Here is a 15614-nt window from a genome sequence, read left to right as displayed (position 1 = left end):
TTCCTTTCTCATCTATATGGCCAGTAATGAGATAGTTCATTTTTGCTGATTTCTTAGCTGACAACATGCTGGACTTACACAGTGCATTTCATTGTAAATGTCTTTTAAAGTGAATTTCAGATTCACACCTTTGACATGTCTTTCAAAAGATTCAACTTTTTTGGTTGTGGATTTACTGTTGAAAATCAGTGTGTAAAATCTTTGTACGTCTGAATTTCAAGATTATTATTCAAACTGCACATCTTCGGTCCCCGTAATACAAAGTTTGACTCCTCAAGTTTTGTTTTAATGAATGCTTTGCAATGAAAAAGTTCCTTGTTCGCCTTAACAATAACAGTAAGATTTTAAAAAGTAATGTCTTGCATCAGGCCCCTGTGATGAGTTTGAGAAACCAGAGTGAGTTTGTAAAATCTCTCATTATTTTGAGCCATTTAGTTTCCAGGTATTGTAAAATTTCTATTATTTGCTCACATCTAATAAACTTTTAGAGTATAATCAATAAATTAATTGTTCACCCTACCGGTATTAGATATGTGATATTAATGAATACACTTGAAAGAAAATGATTTGGTCAAGAGTCATAAAATGGTCCCACCGAGATTTGAACTCGGATCATTGGATTCAAAGTCCAAAGTGCTAACCATTACACCATGGAACCTCCCATGTGAAAGGAGCATAAACTGCTGCAGGAATGTGGAAATGTCAAAGTTTTTAATATTCTACTGTCAAAGAGAAACTGTATTGGATTGCTTTCCTATTCTGGTAAACTTTTGCATATTGAACTATGTTGGGGAAGGATGTTGCCCAAAAGACTCAAATAACGTTATAACTCTGTTGAACAGTGGTTTTTATGTGAGATAATATTTTTCAATGAAAGATAAGTTGCCCCCTGAGGCAAATCTCTTCTGTCAAAATGGAAAGCTCACCCTGGTACGGGATGGTGGATGGTGTCATGGTTAGCACTCTGGACTCTGAAAACAGGGATCTGAGTACAAATTTCAGTGGGACTTATCTGAACTTTACAATTTTCTTTTCCATTCAGTTCTTAGAAGTTTTATTTGGAACAACATCACATTTACTTATAAACATGTAAAAATCAACCTGTACATATGTATCTCTGTATATATAGCTATATGTCTCTGTATATTTATAGGAAAATATAAACATATAGATTATAAAAATAAATATAATTAGTGGAGGTGAAAATCATGAACAGTTGTTGCCTCTCAGCATTTGAAACATGAGTTTCTACTTCTTTCTCTTTTATATGTCCTGAAATTGAGATAGTCACTTTTTACTCAGTATTGATCCAACAATACAGTTTATGTATATAAAGCATATCATATGATTTGTGAACAATGTTCAAAAATTAGAATTTGATCAGTACCTGTGATGCCTCCGACCAAAAGCTTATATTTTACGATTGGAGATCAACTGTTGTAAATCAGCATGAAAAACATTTTCTTTTCACGATTTCCATACTAATATAAAACAACATTTTTACTAGCTGAATGAGATCATCATTTGGGTTCCTCTATGTTTGATTGAAGAAAACTTCTCATTCAAAATGTGCTATTTTCGCCTTATCAATAGCGGGAAAGCTTAAAAAAGTGATGCTGTGAATCACCCATCTGAAATGCGTTTGAGAAAATCAGAATATGATTTTATAATGGCTAACTACTTTGTGAAGAAATTTGATGTCAAAGTATTTTAAAGTTTGTATTGATGTAACTTGTTCAAGCTGATGGACATTTTGAAAGCATTCAATAATTGACTCTTTCAACCTACTGGTGTTGGATTTGAGCTATCAATGAACAAAGATGAAGAAATGGAAAAGCTCAAGAGTAATAAAAAAAGTCCCTCCAAGGTTTCAAATCGGATCATTGGATGCAAAGTCCAAATTGCCAACCATTGCTCTATGGAGCCACCCATGCAGGAGACAGAGACATTGCTTCAGTAGTCTGGAAATGTAGACTGTTTTATTATGCTACAGGCAAAGATGAACATTGTGATATAACTTTTATATTCAGATAAACATTTGAATATTTAACACTTTTATAGAGAATATAGCTGAAAAGAATCAAATCACATTAAAGCTCTATCCACTATGACCATTCAAATGAGATATCTTTTTATCAATATAAGAGAAGGCCATCACTGATGCGCTCTCTTTTGTCTCAATGGAAACGTCACTCTTGTGTGAGAGGGTTCCATGGTGTAATGGTTAGCACTCTGGACTCTGAATCCAGCGATGCGAGTTCAAATCTCGGTGGGACCTACTACAATTATGAGATTCACTGTTTAACTCATTTTTTAGAATTTGGTGTAGAAAAAACATAATATCAATGTTTTATACTGATGCGTATGAACGCATAAGTATGTATAGATGCATACATAGCTTTATCCGTCTAGATAGCTGTTAGACAATATGAACATATCAATTATTCATTAACATAAATATTGAAGCTGAACCTAGAAACTGTTCTTTCACATCCACATTGTAAACATGAGTTTATTTTCCTTTCTCATCTATATGGCCAGTAATGAGATAGTTCATTTTTGCTGATTTCTTAGCTGACAACATGCTGGACTTACACAGTGCATTTCATTGTAAATGTCTTTTAAAGTGAATTTCAGATTCACACCTTTGACATGTCTTTCAAAAGATTCAACTTTTTTGGTTGTGGATTTACTGTTGAAAATCAGTGTGTAAAATCTTTGTACGTCTGAATTTCAAGATTATTATTCAAACTGCACATCTTCGGTCCCCGTAATACAAAGTTTGACTCCTCAAGTTTTGTTTTAATGAATGCTTTGCAATGAAAAAGTTCCTTGTTCGCCTTAACAATAACAGTAAGATTTTAAAAAGTAATGTCTTGCATCAGGCCCCTGTGATGAGTTTGAGAAACCAGAGTGAGTTTGTAAAATCTCTCATTATTTTGAGCCATTTAGTTTCCAGGTATTGTAAAATTTCTATTATTTGCTCACATCTAATAAACTTTTAGAGTATAATCAATAAATTAATTGTTCACCCTACCGGTATTAGATATGTGATATTAATGAATACACTTGAAAGAAAATGATTTGGTCAAGAGTCATAAAATGGTCCCACCGAGATTTGAACTCGGATCATTGGATTCAAAGTCCAAAGTGCTAACCATTACACCATGGAACCTCCCATGTGAAAGGAGCATAAACTGCTGCAGGAATGTGGAAATGTCAAAGTTTTTAATATTCTACTGTCAAAGAGAAACTGTATTGGATTGCTTTCCTATTCTGGTAAACTTTTGCATATTGAACTATGTTGGGGAAGGATGTTGCCCAAAAGACTCAAATAACGTTATAACTCTGTTGAACAGTGGTTTTTATGTGAGATAATATTTTTCAATGAAAGATAAGTTGCCCCCTGAGGCAAATCTCTTCTGTCAAAATGGAAAGCTCACCCTGGTACGGGATGGTGGATGGTGTCATGGTTAGCACTCTGGACTCTGAAAACAGGGATCTGAGTACAAATTTCAGTGGGACTTATCTGAACTTTACAATTTTCTTTTCCATTCAGTTCTTAGAAGTTTTATTTGGAACAACATCACATTTACTTATAAACATGTAAAAATCAACCTGTACATATGTATCTCTGTATATATAGCTATATGTCTCTGTATATTTATAGGAAAATATAAACATATAGATTATAAAAATAAATATAATTAGTGGAGGTGAAAATCATGAACAGTTGTTGCCTCTCAGCATTTGAAACATGAGTTTCTACTTCTTTCTCTTTTATATTTCCTGAAATTGAGATAGTCACTTTTTACTCAGTATTGATCCAACAATACAGTTTATGTATATAAAGCATATCATATGATTTGTGAACAATGTTCAAAAATTAGAATTTGATCAGTACCTGTGATGCCTCCGACCAAAAGCTTATATTTTACGATTGGAGATCAACTGTTGTAAATCAGCATGAAAAACATTTTCTTTTCACGATTTCCATACTAATATAAAACAACATTTTTACTAGCTGAATGAGATCATCATTTGGGATCCTCTATGTTTGATTGAAGAAAACTTCTCATTCAAAATGTGCTATTTTCGCCTTATCAATAGCGGGAAAGCTTAAAAAAGTGATGCTGTGAATCACCCATCTGAAATGCGTTTGAGAAAATCAGAATATGATTTTATAATGGCTAACTACTTTGTGAAGAAATTTGATGTCAAAGTATTTTAAAGTTTGTATTGATGTAACTTGTTCAAGCTGATGGACATTTTGAAAGCATTCAATAATTGACTCTTTCAACCTACTGGTGTTGGATTTGAGCTATCAATGAACAAAGATGAAGAAATGGAAAAGCTCAAGAGTAATAAAAAAAGTCCCTCCAAGGTTTCAAATCGGATCATTGGATGCAAAGTCCAAATTGCCAACCATTGCTCTATGGAGCCACCCATGCAGGAGACAGAGACATTGCTTCAGTAGTCTGGAAATGTAGACTGTTTTATTATGCTACAGGCAAAGATGAACATTGTGATATAACTTTTATATTCAGATAAACATTTGAATATTTAACACTTTTATAGAGAATATAGCTGAAAAGAATCAAATCACATTAAAGCTCTATCCACTATGACCATTCAAATGAGATATCTTTTTATCAATATAAGAGAAGGCCATCACTGATGCGCTCTCTTTTGTCTCAATGGAAACGTCACTCTTGTGTGAGAGGGTTCCATGGTGTAATGGTTAGCACTCTGGACTCTGAATCCAGCGATGCGAGTTCAAATCTCGGTGGGACCTACTACAATTATGAGATTCACTGTTTAACTCATTTTTTAGAATTTGGTGTAGAAAAAACATAATATCAATGTTTTATACTGATGCGTATGAACGCATAAGTATGTATAGATGCATACATAGCTTTATCCGTCTAGATAGCTGTTAGACAATATGAACATATCAATTATTCATTAACATAAATATTGAAGCTGAACCTAGAAACTGTTCTTTCACATCCACATTGTAAACATGAGTTTATTTTCCTTTCTCATCTATATGGCCAGTAATGAGATAGTTCATTTTTGCTGATTTCTTAGCTGACAACATGCTGGACTTACACAGTGCATTTCATTGTAAATGTCTTTTAAAGTGAATTTCAGATTCACACCTTTGACATGTCTTTCAAAAGATTCAACTTTTTTGGTTGTGGATTTACTGTTGAAAATCAGTGTGTAAAATCTTTGTACGTCTGAATTTCAAGATTATTATTCAAACTGCACATCTTCGGTCCCCGTAATACAAAGTTTGACTCCTCAAGTTTTGTTTTAATTTATGCTTTGCAATGAAAAAGTTCCTTGTTCGCCTTAACAATAACAGTAAGATTTTAAAAAGTAATGTCTTGCATCAGGCCCCTGTGATGAGTTTGAGAAACCAGAGTGAGTTTGTAAAATCTCTCATTATTTTGAGCCATTTAGTTTCCAGGTATTGTAAAATTTCTATTATTTGCTCACATCTAATAAACTTTTAGAGTATAATCAATAAATTAATTGTTCACCCTACCGGTATTAGATATGTGATATTAATGAATACACTTGAAAGAAAATGATTTGGTCAAGAGTCATAAAATGGTCCCACCGAGATTTGAACTCGGATCATTGGATTCAAAGTCCAAAGTGCTAACCATTACACCATGGAACCTCCCATGTGAAATGAGCATAAACTGCTGCAGGAATGTGGAAATGTCAAAGTTTTTAATATTCTACTGTCAAAGAGAAACTGTATTGGATTGCTTTCCTATTCTGGTAAACTTTTGCATATTGAACTATGTTGGGGAAGGATGTTGCCCAAAAGACTCAAATAACGTTATAACTCTGTTGAACAGTGGTTTTTATGTGAGATAATATTTTTCAATGAAAGATAAGTTGCCCCCTGAGGCAAATCTCTTCTGTCAAAATGGAAAGCTCACCCTGGTACGGGAGGGTGGATGGTGTCATGGTTAGCACTCTGGACTCTGAAAACAGGGATCTGAGTACAAATTTCAGTGGGACTTATCTGAACTTTACAATTTTCTTTTCCATTCAGTTCTTAGAAGTTTTATTTGGAACAACATCACATTTACTTATAAACATGTAAAAATCAACCTGTACATATGTATCTCTGTATATATAGCTATATGTCTCTGTATATTTATAGGAAAATATAAACATATAGATTATAAAAATAAATATAATTAGTGGAGGTGAAAATCATGAACAGTTGTTGCTTCTCAGCATTTGAAACATGAGTTTCTACTTCTTTCTCTTTTATATGTCCTGAAATTGAGATAGTCACTTTTTACTCAGTATTGATCCAACAATACAGTTTATGTATATAAAGCATATCATATGATTTGTGAACATTGTTAAAAAATTAGAATTTGATCAGTACCTGTGATGCCTCCGACCAAAAGCTTATATTTTACGATTGGAGATCAACTGTTGTAAATCAGCATGAAAAACATTTTCTTTTCACGATTTCCATACTAATATAAAACAAAATTTTTACTAGCTGAATGAGATCATCATTTGGGTTCCTCTATGTTTGATTGAAGAAAACTTCTCATTCAAAATGTGCTATTTTCGCCTTATCAATAGCGGGAAAGCTTAAAAAAGTGATGCTGTGAATCACCCATCTGAAATGCGTTTGAGAAAATCAGAATATGATTTTATAATGGCTAACTACTTTGTGAAGAAATTTGATGTCAAAGTATTTTAAAGTTTGTATTGATGTAACTTGTTCAAGCTGATGGACATTTTGAAAGCATTCAATAATTGACTCTTTCAACCTACTGGTGTTGGATTTGAGCTATCAATGAACAAAGATGAAGAAATGGAAAAGCTCAAGAGTAATAAAAAAAGTCCCTCCAAGGTTTCAAATCGGATCATTGGATGCAAAGTCCAAATTGCCAACCATTGCTCTATGGAGCCACCCATGCAGGAGACAGAGACATTGCTTCAGTAGTCTGGAAATGTAGACTGTTTTATTATGCTACAGGCAAAGATGAACATTGTGATATAACTTTTATATTCAGATAAACATTTGAATATTTAACACTTTTATAGAGAATATAGCTGAAAAGAATCAAATCACATTAAAGCTCTATCCACTATGACCATTCAAATGAGATATCTTTTTATCAATATAAGAGAAGGCCATCACTGATGCGCTCTCTTTTGTCTCAATGGAAACGTCACTCTTGTGTGAGAGGGTTCCATGGTGTAATGGTTAGCACTCTGGACTCTGAATCCAGCGATCCGAGTTCAAATCTCGGTGGGACCTACTACAATTATGAGATTCACTGTTTAACTCATTTTTTAAAATTTGGTCTAGAAAAAACATAATATCAATGTTTTATACTGATGCGTATGAACGCATAAGTATGTATAGATGCATACATAGCTTTATCCGTCTAGATAGCTGTTAGACAATATGAACATATCAATTATTCATTAACATAAATATTGAAGCTGAACCTAGAAACTGTTCTTTCACATCCACATTGTAAACATGAGTTTATTTTCCTTTCTCATCTATATGGCCAGTAATGAGATAGTTCATTTTTGCTGATTTCTTAGCTGACAACATGCTGGACTTACACAGTGCATTTCATTGTGAATGTCTTTAAAAGTGAATTTCAGATTCACACCTTTGACATGTCTTTCAAAAGATTCAACTTTTTTGGTTGTGGATTTACTGTTGAAAATCAGTGTGTAAAATCTTTGTACGTCTGAATTTCAAGATTATTATTCAAACTGCACATCTTCGGTCCCCGTAATACAAAGTTTGACTCCTCAAGTTTTGTTTTAATGAATGCTTTGCAATGAAAAAGTTCCTTGTTCGCCTTAACAATAACAGTAAGATTTTAAAAAGTAATGTCTTGCATCAGGCCCCTGTGATGAGTTTGAGAAACCAGAGTGAGTTTGTAAAATTTCTCATTATTTTGAGCCATTTAGTTTCCAGGTATTGTAAAATTTCTATTATTTGCTCACATCTAATAAACTTTTAGAGTATAATCAATAAATTAATTGTTCACCCTACCGGTATTAGATATATGATATTAATGAATACACTTGAAAGAAAATGATTTGGTCAAGAGTCATAAAATGGTCCCACCGAGATTTGAACTCGGATCATTGGATTCAAAGTCCAAAGTGCTAACCATTACACCATGGAACCTCCCATGTGAAAGGAGCATAAACTGCTGCAGGAATGTGGAAATGTCAAAGTTTTTAATATTCTACTGTCAAAGAGAAACTGTATTGGATTGCTTTCCTATTCTGGTAAACTTTTGCATATTGAACTATGTTGGGGAAGGATGTTGCCCAAAAGACTCAAATAACGTTATAACTCTGTTGAACAGTGGTTTTTATGTGAGATAATATTTTTCAATGAAAGATAAGTTGCCCCCTGAGGCAAATCTCTTCTGTCAAAATGGAAAGCTCACCCTGGTACGGGAGGGTGGATGGTGTCATGGTTAGCACTCTGGACTCTGAAAACAGGGATATGAGTACAAATTTCAGTGGGACTTATCTGAACTTTACAATTTTCTTTTCCATTCAGTTCTTAGAAGTTTTATTTGGAACAACATCACATTTACTTATAAACATGTAAAAATCAACCTGTACATATGTATCTCTGTATATATAGCTATATGTCTCTGTATATTTATAGGAAAATATAAACATATAGATTATAAAAATAAATATAATTAGTGGAGGTGAAAATCATGAACAGTTGTTGCCTCTCAGCATTTGAAACATGAGTTTCTACTTCTTTCTCTTTTATATGTCCTGAAATTGAGATAGTCACTTTTTACTCAGTATTGATCCAACAATACAGTTTATGTATATAAAGCATATCATATGATTTGTGAACATTGTTAAAAAATTAGAATTTGATCAGTACCTGTGATGCCTCCGACCAAAAGCTTATATTTTACGATTGGAGATCAACTGTTGTAAATCAGCATGAAAAACATTTTCTTTTCACGATTTCCATACTAATATAAAACAAAATTTTTACTAGCTGAATGAGATCATCATTTGGGTTCCTCTATGTTTGATTGAAGAAAACTTCTCATTCAAAATGTGCTATTTTCGCCTTATCAATAGCGGGAAAGCTTAAAAAAGTGATGCTGTGAATCACCCATCTGAAATGCGTTTGAGAAAATCAGAATATGATTTTATAATGGCTAACTACTTTGTGAAGAAATTTGATGTCAAAGTATTTTAAAGTTTGTATTGATGTAACTTGTTCAAGCTGATGGACATTTTGAAAGCATTCAATAATTGACTCTTTCAACCTACTGGTGTTGGATTTGAGCTATCAATGAACAAAGATGAAGAAATGGAAAAGCTCAAGAGTAATAAAAAAAGTCCCTCCAAGGTTTCAAATCGGATCATTGGATGCAAAGTCCAAATTGCCAACCATTGCTCTATGGAGCCACCCATGCAGGAGACAGAGACATTGCTTCAGTAGTCTGGAAATGTAGACTGTTTTATTATGCTACAGGCAAAGATGAACATTGTGATATAACTTTTATATTCAGATAAACATTTGAATATTTAACACTTTTATAGAGAATATAGCTGAAAAGAATCAAATCACATTAAAGCTCTATCCACTATGACCATTCAAATGAGATATCTTTTTATCAATATAAGAGAAGGACATCACTGATGCGCTCTCTTTTGTCTCAATGGAAAAGGCACTCTTGTGTGAGAGGGTTCCATGGTGTAATGGTTAGCACTCTGGACTCTGAATCCAGCGATCCGAGTTCAAATCTCGGTGGGACCTACTACAATTATGAGATTCACTGTTTAACTCATTTTTTAGAATTTGGTCTAGAAAAAACATAATATCAATGTTTTATACTGATGCGTATGAACGCATAAGTATGTATAGATGCATACATAGCTTTATCCGTCTAGATAGCTGTTAGACAATATGAACATATCAATTATTCATTAACATAAATATTGAAGCTGAACCTAGAAACTGTTCTTTCACATCCACATTGTAAACATGAGTTTATTTTCCTTTCTCATCTATATGGCCAGTAATGAGATAGTTCATTTTTGCTGATTTCTTAGCTGACAACATGCTGGACTTACACAGTGCATTTCATTGTGAATGTCTTTAAAAGTGAATTTCAGATTCACACCTTTGACATGTCTTTCAAAAGATTCAACTTTTTTGGTTGTGGATTTACTGTTGAAAATCAGTGTGTAAAATCTTTGTACGTCTGAATTTCAAGATTATTATTCAAACTGCACATCTTCGGTCCCTGTAATACAAAGTTTGACTCCTCAAGTTTTGTTTTAATGAATGCTTTGCAATGAAAAAGTTCCTTGTTCGCCTTAACAATAACAGTAAGATTTTAAAAAGTAATGTCTTGCATCAGGCCCCTGTGATGAGTTTGAGAAACCAGAGTGAGTTTGTAAAATCTCTCATTATTTTGAGCCATTTAGTTTCCAGGTATGGTAAAATTTCTATTATTTGCTCACATCTAATAAACTTTTAGAGTATAATCAATAAATTAATTGTTCACCCTACCGGTATTAGATATGTGATATTAATGAATACACTTGAAAGAAAATGATTTGGTCAAGAGTCATAAAATGGTCCCACCGAGATTTGAACTCGGATCATTGGATTCAAAGTCCAAAGTGCTAACCATTACACCATGGAACCTCCCATGTGAAATGAGCATAAACTGCTGCAGGAATGTGGAAATGTCAAAGTTTTTAATATTCTACTGTCAAAGAGAAACTGTATTGGATTGCTTTCCTATTCTGGTAAACTTTTGCATATTGAACTATGTTGGGGAAGGATGTTGCCCAAAAGACTCAAATAACGTTATAACTCTGTTGAACAGTGGTTTTTATGTGAGATAATATTTTTCAATGAAAGATAAGTTGCCCCCTGAGGCAAATCTCTTCTGTCAAAATGGAAAGCTCACCCTGGTACGGGAGGGTGGATGGTGTCATGGTTAGCACTCTGGACTCTGAAAACAGGGATCTGAGTACAAATTTCAGTGGGACTTATCTGAACTTTACAATTTTCTTTTCCATTCAGTTCTTAGAAGTTTTATTTGGAACAACATCACATTTACTTATAAACATGTAAAAATCAACCTGTACATATGTATCTCTGTATATATAGCTATATGTCTCTGTATATTTATAGGAAAATATAAACATATAGATTATAAAAATAAATATAATTAGTGGAGGTGAAAATCATGAACAGTTGTTGCCTCTCAGCATTTGAAACATGAGTTTCTACTTCTTTCTCTTTTATATGTCCTGAAATTGAGATAGTCACTTTTTACTCAGTATTGATCCAACAATACAGTTTATGTATATAAAGCATATCATATGATTTGTGAACATTGTTAAAAAATTAGAATTTGATCAGTACCTGTGATGCCTCCGACCAAAAGCTTATATTTTACGATTGGAGATCAACTGTTGTAAATCAGCATGAAAAACATTTTCTTTTCACGATTTCCATACTAATATAAAACAAAATTTTTACTAGCTGAATGAGATCATCATTTGGGTTCCTCTATGTTTGATTGAAGAAAACTTCTCATTCAAAATGTGCTATTTTCGCCTTATCAATAGCGGGAAAGCTTAAAAAAGTGATGCTGTGAATCACCCATCTGAAATGCGTTTGAGAAAATCAGAATATGATTTTATAATGGCTAACTACTTTGTGAAGAAATTTGATGTCAAAGTATTTTAAAGTTTGTATTGATGTAACTTGTTCAAGCTGATGGACATTTTGAAAGCATTCAATAATTGACTCTTTCAACCTACTGGTGTTGGATTTGAGCTATCAATGAACAAAGATGAAGAAATGGAAAAGCTCAAGAGTAATAAAAAAAGTCCCTCCAAGGTTTCAAATCGGATCATTGGATGCAAAGTCCAAATTGCCAACCATTGCTCTATGGAGCCACCCATGCAGGAGACAGAGACATTGCTTCAGTAGTCTGGAAATGTAGACTGTTTTATTATGCTACAGGCAAAGATGAACATTGTGATATAACTTTTATATTCAGATAAACATTTGAATATTTAACACTTTTATAGAGAATATAGCTGAAAAGAATCAAATCACATTAAAGCTCTATCCACTATGACCATTCAAATGAGATATCTTTTTATCAATATAAGAGAAGGCCATCACTGATGCGCTCTCTTTTGTCTCAATGGAAACGTCACTCTTGTGTGAGAGGGTTCCATGGTGTAATGGTTAGCACTCTGGACTCTGAATCCAGCGATCCGAGTTCAAATCTCGGTGGGACCTACTACAATTATGAGATTCACTGTTTAACTCATTTTTTAAAATTTGGTCTAGAAAAAACATAATATCAATGTTTTATACTGATGCGTATGAACGCATAAGTATGTATAGATGCATACATAGCTTTATCCGTCTAGATAGCTGTTAGACAATATGAACATATCAATTATTCATTAACATAAATATTGAAGCTGAACCTAGAAACTGTTCTTTCACATCCACATTGTAAACATGAGTTTATTTTCCTTTCTCATCTATATGGCCAGTAATGAGATAGTTCATTTTTGCTGATTTCTTAGCTGACAACATGCTGGACTTACACAGTGCATTTCATTGTGAATGTCTTTAAAAGTGAATTTCAGATTCACACCTTTGACATGTCTTTCAAAAGATTCAACTTTTTTGGTTGTGGATTTACTGTTGAAAATCAGTGTGTAAAATCTTTGTACGTCTGAATTTCAAGATTATTATTCAAACTGCACATCTTCGGTCCCCGTAATACAAAGTTTGACTCCTCAAGTTTTGTTTTAATGAATGCTTTGCAATGAAAAAGTTCCTTGTTCGCCTTAACAATAACAGTAAGATTTTAAAAAGTAATGTCTTGCATCAGGCCCCTGTGATGAGTTTGAGAAACCAGAGTGAGTTTGTAAAATCTCTCATTATTTTGAGCCATTTAGTTTCCAGGTATTGTAAAATTTCTATTATTTGCTCACATCTAATAAACTTTTAGAGTATAATCAATAAATTAATTGTTCACCCTACCGGTATTAGATATGTGATATTAATGAATACACTTGAAAGAAAATGATTTGGTCAAGAGTCATAAAATGGTCCCACCGAGATGGGAACTCGGATCATTGGATTCAAAGTCCAAAGTGCTAACCATTACACCATGGAACCTCCCATGTGAAAGGAGCATAAACTGCTGCAGGAATGTGGAAATGTCAAAGTTTTTAATATTCTACTGTCAAAGAGAAACTGTATTGGATTGCTTTCCTATTCTGGTAAACTTTTGCATATTGAACTATGTTGGGGAAGGATGTTGCCCAAAAGACTCAAATAACGTTATAACTCTGTTGAACAGTGGTTTTTATGTGAGATAATATTTTTCAATGAAAGATAAGTTGCCCCCTGAGGCAAATCTCTTCTGTCAAAATGGAAAGCTCACCCTGGTACGGGAGGGTGGATGGTGTCATGGTTAGCACTCTGGACTCTGAAAACAGGGATCTGAGTACAAATTTCAGTGGGACTTATCTGAACTTTACAATTTTCTTTTCCATTCAGTTCTTAGAAGTTTTATTTGGAACAACATCACATTTACTTATAAACATGTAAAAATCAACCTGTACATATGTATCTCTGTATATATAGCTAGATGTCTCTGTATATTTATAGGAAAATATAAACATATAGATTATAAAAATAAATATAATTAGTGGAGGTGAAAATCATGAACAGTTGTTGCCTCTCAGCATTTGAAACATGAGTTTCTACTTCTTTCTCTTTTATATGTCCTGAAATTGAGATAGTCACTTTTTACTCAGTATTGATCCAACAATACAGTTTATGTATATAAAGCATATCATATGATTTGTGAACATTGTTAAAAAATTAGAATTTGATCAGTACCTGTGATGCCTCCGACCAAAAGCTTATATTTTACGATTGGAGATCAACTGTTGTAAATCAGCATGAAAAACATTTTCTTTTCACGATTTCCATACTAATATAAAACAAAATTTTTACTAGCTGAATGAGATCATCATTTGGGTTCCTCTATGTTTGATTGAAGAAAACTTCTCATTCAAAATGTGCTATTTTCGCCTTATCAATAGCGGGAAAGCTTAAAAAAGTGATGCTGTGAATCACCCATCTGAAATGCGTTTGAGAAAATCAGAATATGATTTTATAATGGCTAACTACTTTGTGAAGAAATTTGATGTCAAAGTATTTTAAAGTTTGTATTGATGTAACTTGTTCAAGCTGATGGACATTTTGAAAGCATTCAATAATTGACTCTTTCAACCTACTGGTGTTGGATTTGAGCTATCAATGAACAAAGATGAAGAAATGGAAAAGCTCAAGAGTAATAAAAAAAGTCCCTCCAAGGTTTCAAATCGGATCATTGGATGCAAAGTCCAAATTGCCAACCATTGCTCTATGGAGCCACCCATGCAGGAGACAGAGACATTGCTTCAGTAGTCTGGAAATGTAGACTGTTTTATTATGCTACAGGCAAAGATGAACATTGTGATATAACTTTTATATTCAGATAAACATTTGAATATTTAACACTTTTATAGAGAATATAGCTGAAAAGAATCAAATCACATTAAAGCTCTATCCACTATGACCATTCAAATGAGATATCTTTTTATCAATATAAGAGAAGGCCATCACTGATGCGCTCTCTTTTGTCTCAATGGAAACGTCACTCTTGTGTGAGAGGGTTCCATGGTGTAATGGTTAGCACTCTGGACTCTGAATCCAGCGATCCGAGTTCAAATCTCGGTGGGACCTACTACAATTATGAGATTCACTGTTTAACTCATTTTTTAAAATTTGGTCTAGAAAAAACATAATATCAATGTTTTATACTGATGCGTATGAACGCATAAGTATGTATAGATGCATACATAGCTTTATCCGTCTAGATAGCTGTTAGACAATATGAACATATCAATTATTCATTAACATAAATATTGAAGCTGAACCTAGAAACTGTTCTTTCACATCCACATTGTAAACATGAGTTTATTTTCCTTTCTCATCTATATGGCCAGTAATGAGATAGTTCATTTTTGCTGATTTCTTAGCTGACAACATGCTGGACTTACACAGTGCATTTCATTGTGAATGTCTTTAAAAGTGAATTTCAGATTCACACCTTTGACATGTCTTTCAAAAGATTCAACTTTTTTGGTTGTGGATTTACTGTTGAAAATCAGTGTGTAAAATCTTTGTACGTCTGAATTTCAAGATTATTATTCAAACTGCACATCTTCGGTCCCCGTAATACAAAGTTTGACTCCTCAAGTTTTGTTTTAATGAATGCTTTGCAATGAAAAAGTTCCTTGTTCGCCTTAACAATAACAGTAAGATTTTAAAAAGTAATGTCTTGCATCAGGCCCCTGTGATGAGTTTGAGAAACCAGAGTGAGTTTGTAAAATCTCTCATTATTTTGAGCCATTTAGTTTCCAGGTATTGTAAAATTTCTATTATTTGCTCACATCTAATAAACTTTTAGAGTATAATCAATAAATTAATTGTT

At 33.3% G+C, this 15614-nt stretch overlaps 9 non-coding genes across 9 annotated transcripts; 4 read left to right on the top strand and 5 right to left on the bottom strand.

Moving 5' to 3' along the window:
- Positions 1-586: 586 nt before the first annotated feature.
- On the bottom strand, positions 587-658 carry TRNAQ-UUG (transfer RNA glutamine (anticodon UUG)). Its single transcript has one exon. It is a non-coding gene; the product is annotated as a tRNA-Gln (tRNA).
- Positions 659-3103: 2445 nt separating this feature from the next.
- TRNAQ-UUG (transfer RNA glutamine (anticodon UUG)) lies at positions 3104-3175 on the bottom strand. Its single transcript has one exon. It is a non-coding gene; the product is annotated as a tRNA-Gln (tRNA).
- A 2445-nt stretch (positions 3176-5620) lies between these two features.
- Positions 5621-5692, bottom strand: TRNAQ-UUG (transfer RNA glutamine (anticodon UUG)). Its single transcript has one exon. It is a non-coding gene; the product is annotated as a tRNA-Gln (tRNA).
- Positions 5693-7240: 1548 nt separating this feature from the next.
- On the top strand, positions 7241-7312 carry TRNAQ-CUG (transfer RNA glutamine (anticodon CUG)). The gene has a single exon. It is a non-coding gene; the product is annotated as a tRNA-Gln (tRNA).
- Positions 7313-8137: 825 nt separating this feature from the next.
- On the bottom strand, positions 8138-8209 carry TRNAQ-UUG (transfer RNA glutamine (anticodon UUG)). Its single transcript has one exon. It is a non-coding gene; the product is annotated as a tRNA-Gln (tRNA).
- Positions 8210-9757: 1548 nt separating this feature from the next.
- On the top strand, positions 9758-9829 carry TRNAQ-CUG (transfer RNA glutamine (anticodon CUG)). Its single transcript has one exon. It is a non-coding gene; the product is annotated as a tRNA-Gln (tRNA).
- An 825-nt stretch (positions 9830-10654) lies between these two features.
- On the bottom strand, positions 10655-10726 carry TRNAQ-UUG (transfer RNA glutamine (anticodon UUG)). The gene has a single exon. It is a non-coding gene; the product is annotated as a tRNA-Gln (tRNA).
- A 1548-nt stretch (positions 10727-12274) lies between these two features.
- TRNAQ-CUG (transfer RNA glutamine (anticodon CUG)) lies at positions 12275-12346 on the top strand. The gene has a single exon. It is a non-coding gene; the product is annotated as a tRNA-Gln (tRNA).
- A 2445-nt stretch (positions 12347-14791) lies between these two features.
- TRNAQ-CUG (transfer RNA glutamine (anticodon CUG)) lies at positions 14792-14863 on the top strand. The gene has a single exon. It is a non-coding gene; the product is annotated as a tRNA-Gln (tRNA).
- Positions 14864-15614: the final 751 nt, after the last annotated feature.

Source organism: Triturus cristatus, chromosome 5_2, assembly GCF_964204655.1.
Source record: "Triturus cristatus chromosome 5_2, aTriCri1.1, whole genome shotgun sequence".
In the NCBI taxonomy this organism is placed as follows: Eukaryota; Metazoa; Chordata; class Amphibia; order Caudata; family Salamandridae; genus Triturus; species Triturus cristatus.
This window is presented reverse-complemented; position numbering and strand designations above follow the sequence as displayed.